Here is an 11442-nt window from a genome sequence, read left to right as displayed (position 1 = left end):
GGATCTGCCCCATATGCATGCCCAGTTTTGAGCCAGTTGAGGATTACCTCCATAGTAAAAAGTGATCTGTTTGATCATTCTTCCATGGAAGGTACAACAGAAAATAAAAAGTCCTCCTACAGGGACTAGTTGCTCTTTGCTTCTTCCATGTCACCCTCTGAGGATTTTATTCTGGAAGACATGATCTCTCCACAGTAGAGTGCCATCCTTGCCCAGTGGGAAGCTGTTTACACATCCACATTCCTTGCTTTGATGGCATAGTGGAGGCATTTATGCTCCTAGGAAGAGGATCTGCTGTGACTGAAGGTAGCATTACTGTTATTGCACCCAGGGCACTTGTTTAAGGATCTGTCTTTAAACAACAACTACAAGGCCCAGTTAAAACTCACTTTAGCTTCGAACATGCTTGTGATTTAACTTGGGAATGCCTAAACCACCAGTGTACTATCTGCAGGATGTAGTTCTGACTCAGTCTGCACAGACCAGGGTGGACACCTAAACATCCTTCAAAGGGATGTCAAATCGTGTGTGTGGAAGGTTAAATGAATCAAGAGAGACAATCATCAAATGAGGCGTCAGTCACTATGATTCCATAAAGTCCTTAAACACAAGGAACATATACATTAAGCCATTCGCTTTGTATACTGCAGCCACAACGCTTTTAAACAAAGGGAAAATATTTCCTCCAGGTCTTCAATGAGGGTTTTAAGTCGGAGCCAGTTCATGAACTGTCGCAATAATAGCAAACCATGAGGGAGATGCCTCTGTGCTTCCGTGTATGTTTGTTTTATCTTCTGCTGGGGAAGATCTGCAGTTTTAATGGAATTATCATGAATGACCATGATCTTTTACATGTTTATAGTCATGAGTATAAGTGGAAGATTTCCCCACAGCAATCATTACAATTTCAAGAATAATAGGTGAAAGTTAAATCCCAAAAGATATCTAATTTGAAAATATTTTCGCATTCCTGGATTATTAAAAATTTTACCACATGTTTCTCCAACCACAGTGTACATTCGTCAAATCACAATTTGCAAAGGGAGCACAAATGAATATTTAACATTTGTCCAGGTGTACTTTTGCAGTTCCATATGTGTCCTACATTATGAGTTTTTAAATTTTAGCTATTTGCAACTCTATCTCTTTTTTATGTAGAACACTGTGCACAACAAATATGTATTATCCGTTATGTGTCAGGTATCAAGGACACTGTTATGGACTATAGAAGCATGGTCCCTGTTCACATTGAGATACAGCCTTGCAAGATGAATAGTAAACAAATACTTGCACAAATAATGTCAACTACAATTACAACTACTAATATAAAGTAGATACACAAATTTATGTGACTACATCATGGGTCCTAACTAAGCAAAGAGCAGAATGATCTCAGACTTTGAGAATAAATTTAGATGAGAAAGAGCGTGGCTTAATGGATCTTATGCTTAAGCTAAAGTATCTTGAAATTTTGCTCAAGTTCTCATTTCCTAATGTCAGATATCCTTATATTCATGTTTCAAATGGTTCTTCAATGTCACCTTCTCATTTGGTGAGCCTTTCTATGATACATCCATCAGTGTATTTTTATTTTTTTGTTTCTATAATATTGGAGCTTATTATTAGTCTTTGACAACCACTTCCAATATTAATCTGTAAATATAGTTACGATTTTATTTTTCCCTTTGAATATAAATTACTATCACTGTGGACTGTCACTGAGACTCCAGACAGAGTATATCGTTCATAATTTTTATGTGCTTGAAGTCTCTCCAAGGCTTTGGTCAACTAGCCCAGAATGCAAAGTGAAACAGTACTATCTAGAAATGTAAAGTCTGTCACTCCATGTTTTTCAAATATTTAGAATTTGTATTTTATGTTACTAATGTTCTGTAACTAGTGTTTAGAAACTAATGAAGATTTTACTGTCTTTACACATGAATTCCATTGCAACAAAAGGCCACAGAATGGTATTATTTATCCCAAAGACTTTTACTCGGGTTTCATTTAAAGGCATGCACTTGCACCAACTCCTCTAAGAGCCCCAAGCATCCTGTGCAGTGCACATTCCTTGGTGATGTGCGTCTGTTATTCCTGTAAAACTTCTGAATGATGCAGACATGGGCAGTTTTTATGTTTCCAATGCACAGTTAACCAAGTAACTGAGGTTGAGCATTTGAAAATAATTATGCCAAACAAAAGACCCCTAAAGAGAAATAAGAACACACCATAATCTTGCAATGAAAAGAAATTTAGAGGTTATTAACTAAAATAAATCCTTTTAAAGAAGTACTATTATTGTTCTATTGAAACAACCAAGAGGTATCGGCAGTTCTGTGACTTGGATTTCAATGCATGATTATACACATACATTTTCCATTTGAATTTTGAGCCTATGATGACCTTATTTTAAACAAGCATGGTTTTCATTTTAATCCAATGAAAGATATGTTTGAGGTGATAGCATTGCCCTCTCTCAATGTTCTATCAAATGCATACTGTATTTTAAATGAAATACCATGGCATTTCTCAAGAAGAGTGAACTTAAGAAAGGTGAGAATTTTTTTAAAGTAAAAAAGTTTTGTGTTGTTTTCCCTCCTTAGCTGACTCCTTTGTGGGGATTTTTGACCTTTTTTTAAGTATATCATAGAATAATTGAGTCTTTATTTACTTGTGCTGGGGATTGTGTACATTCTGTGGACTTAACCACAGAGGGCGAGGCGGAACTCTGCTCAGTGTTATTGAAAAACATATTAGGCTATTACACTGGGGACTAAATGACAGGCTCAAAACTATTCTTTGTTGACCCTTTTTTAGCTATAGTGTCCCACAGCTACGTAGATTCCCAGAATCTTTTTCTGCAAAGTGGGGATAATCATTGTGCTTATGTATCGGGTAGACATCAGGGTTAAATAAAGGAATCTATGTAAAACATACAGGAACTATAAAAACTAAGCTTTCCTCTGACATTTGGCAATGGCCTGCCTTGAAATCCATTTAACATTGTGTATATAAAGTCAACTACATTTCATTTTAAGAATTATATATGTTAAAGGTAAATCAAGCATTTTAGCTATATTATGTAACTATCAAATATAGTATACAGCCCAGCCAGTGCAGCTCAGTGATTGAGCATCGGCCTCTGAAAAAGGAGGTCGCAGTTTGATTCCCAGTTATGGCACATGCCTGGGTTGTGGGCTCAATCCCCAGTAGGTGGCATGTAGGAAGCATTCAATCAATGATTGTCTCTAATTATTGATGTTTCTATATCTCTCTTCCTTTCTCTCTGAAATTTATAGAAAACATATTGTGAATTAAAAAACAGTCCTGATTTACTAATAAAAACCATTCATTAAGCATCAATATTAAGCATCAACACAAACATCAATATTAAGAAAACTATAGTGAAAATCCGGTACTTAGTCGATGACCCTCACAGGAGACATTCCAATGTGCTTCTTTAAAGCCTGCTAGTTCAATAAAAATAAAACCCAACCCCCCAATTCTGATTCTTATATCTAAGGCCTTATTTAGGCCTGCTCTGCAATATCTCCTCTCATCCACCCCCCACCCGGAAAACTAAGGGTTCTATCAAGGGCATATAAATATATATATATTTATGTATATATGTGTGTGTGTGTGTGTATATATATATATATATATATATACACTTATGTCTATAAATATACTTATTTCGGGGACTTAGTTTATTTTGTCCAATTTGTTCAATTTGTTTTACCTCTAAAACCCAAGATAATTATTGCAAAAATTAGGCATTTCATAAATAAAGGGGTAATATAGAAAAAAAGGAAGGAAGGCAAAGGGAGGGAAGATTATATTTATATGTGTGTGTATTCATTCTATTTTTAAAATTTGTATCTGCTTTCAACCAGAATTTGTATTCTACTTTCAAAATTTGTATTCTGCTTTCAACCCTAACCCTAACCCTAACCCTGACCCTACCCCATGCCTACCCCCACCTGTTCCACTTTTCTCCATGGACCAATTCCAGGTGGGTGTCAGGTGGCTCCTGAGTACTGAGTCATAGTGGAGAAGTGCCTTCCAGATTCCCCTGGTGCCCCACAGGACAGCTCTGCAGGCCTGAGGAAGGCATCAGCCAAGGGGCTCGGGTGAAGAGGCCTCCACAGAGGAGACCTGGGCTAGGACCTTAGCTGTGGATAGGAGCACAGGCTGCTCACCAAGTCAGAGGTCTTGACTGAACTCTCTCCAGAGATTGCGCTCCCCCACCACCTGCCCTAGCTTCCAGGTAAAGCCTTTGCTACAGCCTGTGGCTGGGAAGGAAAAACCACACACAGGTTCCTGGCTAGATGCTACCCTCAGACTTTTGATTAGATGCTGAGTTTAGATGGATTGTCAAAACTAAACGGTACTTTTTCTGGAAATATGGCCATTTAATCTTTACAATTAATTATTTTTCTACTTATAAATTAACAAAATGCACTATAGAATTTTTGGAAACTTAGATGATTAATAAAAATCACTTAAACTCAATAACCAAGAGATAACCTCCCTTACTGAGTGTGCGTAAGTGTGTGTGTGTGTGTGTGTGTGTGTGTGTGTGTGTATGTAAAATATATGTTATATTGGAATCTGTTTCTCACAATTAATAACTAAGAGTATACATTGGACTTTATTTGATATGGATTTCTATACCTCATTAATTTTAATTACTGCCTAGTATTCAATCATATGGATTTATCAAAATATGTAATCAATTAACTTTTTGATTTTTGGTTACTTTATGAGCAATTATTGTTAATAAAATCAGAGTGCATTTATCTTACCTATAATTTGCATGTCATATATATTTAATAAGTACATAACATCTACATAATATCTATCAACTATATAATATCCATCATTTATCTATCATTTAGTCACAGATGCCATTTATGAGTAGTATGTTCAGCATTTTTATAGATATTAACTAATTGTATACTTACACTAATCACTTCAAATAGGTACTAGTATTATTATTGACATTTTTAGATGAGAAAAAAACAAAAGTTAATAGTTATTGTTTTACACAAGGTTATTGGCTAACATAAGTTTTAGTAGGTATTCTAAAGTTAATGTTAATTTGTCTGTAACCCACATCTTGTGAAATAATAAATTAAATGACTAATTTTGTAAGGGTAGAGGCTATCTGCCAGGACAGAAACTGCTTAAAAATATAAAATTTTCAAATTTCCCTTCAAAGCTCTAAAATAGTTCAGATTGTTTAAATCATGTAAACTAAAGCAAGTTCAGAATTAAATGTTTAAATCCTCCATTTTCTAGAATGTTAGATTCTACCCTTCCAACAGAAACTGCTCTTTGTAAAGCAGGGGTGGACAAACTTTTTGACTCCAGGGCCACAATGCGTTCTTAAACTGGACCGGAGGGCCGGAACAAAAGCATGGATGGAGTGTTTGTGTGAACTAATATAAATTCAAAGTAAACATCATTCCATAAAAGAGTACGATCTTTTTTTTTTAAGTTTTATTCATTTCAAATGGGCCGGATCCGGCCCGCGGGCTGAAGTTTGCCCACGGCTGCTCTAGTGATATATAATCTAGTGATATATAATCACTTAACCACTTAACCCAATTATTTCCATTATTCAATGGGTTATTTGATCTGGAACGGAACAAAAGCATTGATTGAATGTTTGTATGAACTAATATAAATTCAAAGTAAACATCATTACATAAAAGGGTACGGTCTTTTTTTTTTTTTTTAGTTTTATTCATTTCAAGCGGGCCAGCCATAGTTTGCCCACGGCTGTGTCTTTGTGTTAAGTGTAGCCTATAGAAAATGAAACAGCCAGGAGCTCCATGCCACAGTGCAGCTCACATCTGTCACAGGATGTTAAAACGTGTTTGCATAGAGCTACTCATGTTCTAACATGTCATGAGATAATGTCCACCTCTGGTTTGCGATATAAAATATCGGCTTCTCCATAATTGTTGACATAATGGTAACATTCCTTAATCTAGTTGAATCCCAGCTAAGTGGCTCTTTTATAAAAGCAGGTGATAATCTACATTCCTTGGCAGACTGAGCCTTAGGGAATGAAAGAGTAGAATAAGCTATTCAACCAGGTCACTTAATGCCTCTTCTTATTGGGGAAAGGATGCATTCTGAGACTCCCGTCATTGTTTGGGGTCCTCTTTCATTATTTTGAAATATACCATTCAAATGCACTGAGTATTTTGAAAGATTTCCAGAAGACAATTAGTGAAATTACCAACATTACTGATAATATACCATGATCTTTAAAAAAAAAAGGAAAAGGAAAGGTGACTTTTAAAGTCAGGAACAGTAACTAACACAGTCTTACCAGAAAAGCCATCCATCCATCCACTTTTTCATTTGTAAAGTGCTGGTGCCATGCTATTTTGTTGCTGTAATCAGAGGGCATATCATACTTCTTAAAGAACGTGGGTCCAGGAATGTCCCCGGGGGACTTCAGTAATGCAAAAAGGTTTTACATTTCAGGGCTGGACACCAGCGTAGCCAGCAGGCATAGACTGAAACATCCACTAATGGCCAGACTATAAAATTTGCTCCTACTAGAAGCTGTTATAGTATATTATAGAACCCAGTCTTTGGAACTCACTGCCAAGTGATGATAAATTTGGAAACAAATGGTGTAAATTACTGTATGAATAAGAGGCCTAGGAAGTATTTAGGAGTTTCAAGACTAAGATATGAGAGAAATGCCTAAAGCGGGGATCCTTTATCCCAGTCCTCTACTGAAGGTGTCCATGTGGTTGGGACTTGGCCACAAAGTCAAGAATGACCAGGTAGATTTCAGCCTAACTCTACTTTCAATTCTCTATGGTTTTTAAATTTAACTCCACTTCACTTTTGAGGTAGGGTTTTTTTTCCTGTCACCTAGCAGAAAGAGACATGCTTTTGGGGAGGTTATATAAAATCATCTTTTAGATTTACATATTTGAATGAACATATATTAACAAGAACATCTACCTTAGAATGTAGGCTTAAATTAGTTGTGCATGATAGGTACTTAGAACAGTGTCTGAGACCTATTAAGAAATACATAAATATTATCTATCATCATCATTACCCTCACCATCATTACCAGAAGAGTAACTTGATTAGCAAGAGTGAATTATAGACATCTACTTTGCTTCAGGGATTTAAAAAAATACTTTGAAATATATTCAAAGTAATGCAGTAACTTATCACCCAGTAGCACAACGTGGAATTGAATTCCTGGGTGATCTGTGTCCTGGGTGTTTGCCTCTCCTCCTCAGTGGAATTGTTCCTTAGAGGACGTCCTAGAGAATCCTCTAGACTCCAGCTACCTTTCTCTTCGGGCCTAAGTTATCAGTGTCCCTATTAACATTGATAGTTACTTTAATAACCTTACCAGTCAAGGTAACTCTGGCTGTTGCCTGCTAGTACAGCAAAGCTTATCTTCCTATGAGAAGAATCCATATGTGTACACCAGTGAAATAGTCTGCACTTGAAGAACAAAAATTCAAAAAGATTCTTATTCCAGTGAGCCATCAGATGTAAGAATGAAAGATGTGGTTTCTTTTCCAGCTGTTGATTTTGTTTTTCTCTCTTATTTTAATTTCTGTGTGTGTTTTGTTTAATATCCGAGTCTTCTTCTGACTAAAGGTGAAGAAACACAATGTGCCTTGTTAGTTCATACCTGCAGTTCACCAATAACCTTTAAATTTTTTATTACCTGGCTGGTTTCATTATTAAATGTTCAGTAGGTCATTTCATATTATAAGGACTAATATTATGTTATTGCCATGTGATAGTCAGTGTCATAAGCTCAATGAAGGAGGTGGGTTTTTTAAAAAAAGGTATTGTCATACTAATAGAAACATCTCTGAGGATTTGAGAGACATGAGTGTAATGTTAATAAGTACACATGAAAACTGTTCTAATTCAGATGGGCCAGAGAAACCTGGATTTGAAGTTTGCACATCAATGAATGCTACGGACCACAACCCACCCAATTAAATGTATCTTTCTCCAGTGAATTATTTGCATAAAATCATCGCCATAATAGGGTTTCTCGGGATGTTATATAAGACATTAGCAAGCCCAAGTATGCTTGGACCGAAAGTAAGAGGGGAAAAATCCACATCCCAAATAACTATATTTTCAAATAAGTTGATATGAAGACTATCCTAAATGTTGTTAATCTGCCTTGACACATCTGCTTTGCCTGAGAGAGCAGTGGGGTGGGCATCTAAAAATCCGTCCTTGGCCCTAACTGGTTTGGCTCAGAAGATAGAGCATCGGCCTATGGACTTAAGGCTCCCAGGTTCAATTTAGGTCAAAGGCGCATGCCTGGGTTGTGGGCTCGATCCTCAGTAGGGGGCATGCAGGAGGTAGCCGATCAATGATTTTCTCTCATCACTGATGTTTCTATCTCTCTCTCCCTCTCCCTTCCTCTCTGCAATCAATAAAAATATATTTAAAAAATAAATAAAAATCTGTCCTTGCTTTATTCCCAGTCAGTGGAGAATGGTCAGATCAGTCCAGCAAATGTGGGTTTTGTTGCTTTAAAGATTACTATAATGAATCACGTCTCTACTCATTTTGAAAATGGTTATTTTCCATGCCCTAGAGCTCTAGACCAATAGCAATTTCACTGAAATGGTCGACACCTATTTTTAAATGGAATTAATCTCCTACTTTATGCCTCAAATAATCCTTAATGACATATATCATACCTGATATTTTATGTTCTCTGAGGCCCGTTAGCAGAGCGTTATAAGGAGTTTATGCCGTAATGCCCTATGGGATGTTAGACAATCAAGGCCCTTTTATTCTGTGTCATAGAATTAAAGGAGGACTTAAACAGGGCCGGAAATCCAACGCGATAGAATGAAGATATATTGTTCTCTCTGCTTTCTGTTCCTGGTTTTCTCTAACTATTGGAATAAGTGGGGGGAAACTGACATTTGACAGTTTAATTATTGTGCATCAAATTGATTTGGCCAAGTAAAGAAAGATTACACGTTAGGTTAAATCGCTGAATTTGAAATTGCCACTTAATAAAACTTGTTACACCACTGCCTTCCTCTGAAAACCATCTGACTTATTTGGGGACAAACATGGATTCTACTGGATGTCTTCGATGGCGACACTAATCTCTGTGATTCCCCCAAGTGAAGCAGTGTTGCTTGTGTTTTACTATTTGGGGAAAAAGATGTGTTGATTTAGCCCCTCATGCTCAAATGATCATATCAGGATTAGAGCCAATATGAGAATCCTGCCAAGTGCTATTACAAACAATATCTTTAAAAACCAGGGAAATAATTGTAGATGGAATTAAAAGACTCACCAAGAAACAGGCATTCTTTGACAAAGCAATTCTCCCCCAAAACATGATGAGCTCAGAGCCAGTGTCAAGTATTTTCTGTGATGCTAATAATCTAGATATTTTTGAGTTTTCTTGCACTATTTACTCTGGGGGAGAAAAAGAGCAGTGATTACATTTGAGGAATTCTAGGAGCAAGATTTATGGAGCACGCCTATGATGTTTTATGAAGTACTTTCTCAGACCTTGCTGTCTTGGGAATCCTGAGATTCCAATTGAAATCAGAAAGACCACTTAAGTGAAGAATCTCCCTACAGGGAACAATTCATCTACAACCACTTTCTAAAGAACCGGATGGTCACTCTTCAGTGCACTTCTCAAAGTCTCGGTGCATGAATTGACCTCTGGGTCCACGCAGAGGGAACTGTTTGGGGGAAGAGAATATCTTTACACCTGATACATCTAAGCATTTTTATTTCTGCATGTTTGTTAAATCCGTTCACTCCATTCTAATCAGGAATTTCTGGCATCTCTGATTCACTTTCTATGGCCCACTCCTGAATCCAAATGTGTCCACTAATCAAGAAGAGTGATTATAAACACTCCCATCTGCTTGACCTTGCATGCTGGGTTCAGAGTCTCTGGCAAGCGCACTCATATTCATAAATTTGGGCCAAACTAAAATTGTGTTCAAGCCTAATTTTGTGCAGCTTTCAGAAACCACTGACAGACACACTTCTGATTTTATCCTAAGCGATAAACAGAAAAATTTTACAGCCCTTACATGTCAATCCTCCGCTCCCTGTGTTGACTTTGTAATTGATCCACAGAGCATGATGGAGTCCGGTTCCATCCGGAGAAATGAGGGCCCGTGAGGGTGAGCCTGAATAATGTTGCTTTCCTCTGGCAATGTGACTGTTTAGGAGAGGTTGTTGGAGAAACTTCAGAGAGGAGAGGGAGAAAGGAAATGTTTCTCTCTCCATTCCTCTCTTAAGTTGATGAAAAATATATTTAAAATAAACTAAAATAATTGAGTCATGAGCAAGCTCATCTGGTATTAACTTTACATGGGTTTACTCAGCACATGCTCATAGGTTGTTAACTTGTTTTATTTTTTTAAATATATTTTTATTGATTTCAGAGAGGAATGGAGAGGGAGAGAGCTATAGAAACATCAATGATGAGAGAGAATCATTGATCACCTGCCTCCTGCACACCCCCTGCTGGGGATCAAGCCTGCACCCCAGGCATGTGTCCTGACTGGGAGTCAAAAGATGACCTCCTGGTTCACAGGTCTACGTGCAACCACTCAGCCACGCCAGCTGGACACTTGTTTTGTGTTCATTTTTAAAGAAGATCTGCAAATGTTCCTGTTGGTAAGGAAAGAGAATTTTGAAACCTAGGACATTTTTACTTACACAGTAAGCTCCAATTACTTACAAATTAAATGACCTCATAAACACAAAGTTGGCCTGAGGGGGATTTTATTATCCTTTATGGAATTTAAGATTTAACAAATCCCTGATGATGGTCTTTATAGGCTCTAAGTGGTCAGTGCAGTCATGAGGCGAACGTTTGCCCTGAGCTTTGAAGACATTGGCTGAACGGCATCACCTTCTGTGTGAGAGGGGCAGGGCTAGGATCCCAGCTTTCACAATGAGTTTTTAACATCTTTTCCAGCATTTGTAAACTCTTATTAAGCCAATATTTTGAAAAGAAGTAAGTATTATGGCATAGCTTATATTATTCTACAAGTTGCAGTTCACATCTATTTCTGTTGTCCTCTTCTCTTTTCTTTTCTGCTTCCTTTTGTTATATTGTCCATCAAAACAAAGTTAAAATGCAGACCAGTGATAGTAACACATTTCTCCCAAACATTGATTTGTAATATTGATTATATTTCAAAGTTTTCATACATTAAGGGATTAAAAATTAGAAAAGGAGTTTTTTCTGTATCACTAGTTATCTGCCATTTTTTTTTATCGATTAATGAAAACCATAGCAAGAATGTATATTAAGCTTTGGTAATATGTATTTTATTTATTTTTAATCCTCACCTGAGGATATTTTTTCCATTGATTTTCAGAGAGAGTGAGAAGGAGGGGGCAATGAAGAGAAAGAGAAAC

The sequence above is a fragment of the Myotis davidii genome, unplaced genomic scaffold (assembly GCF_000327345.1).
Source record: "Myotis davidii unplaced genomic scaffold, ASM32734v1 scaffold184, whole genome shotgun sequence".
Lineage (NCBI taxonomy): Eukaryota > Metazoa > Chordata > Mammalia > Chiroptera > Vespertilionidae > Myotis > Myotis davidii.
Note: the sequence above shows the minus strand (reverse complement) of the source record.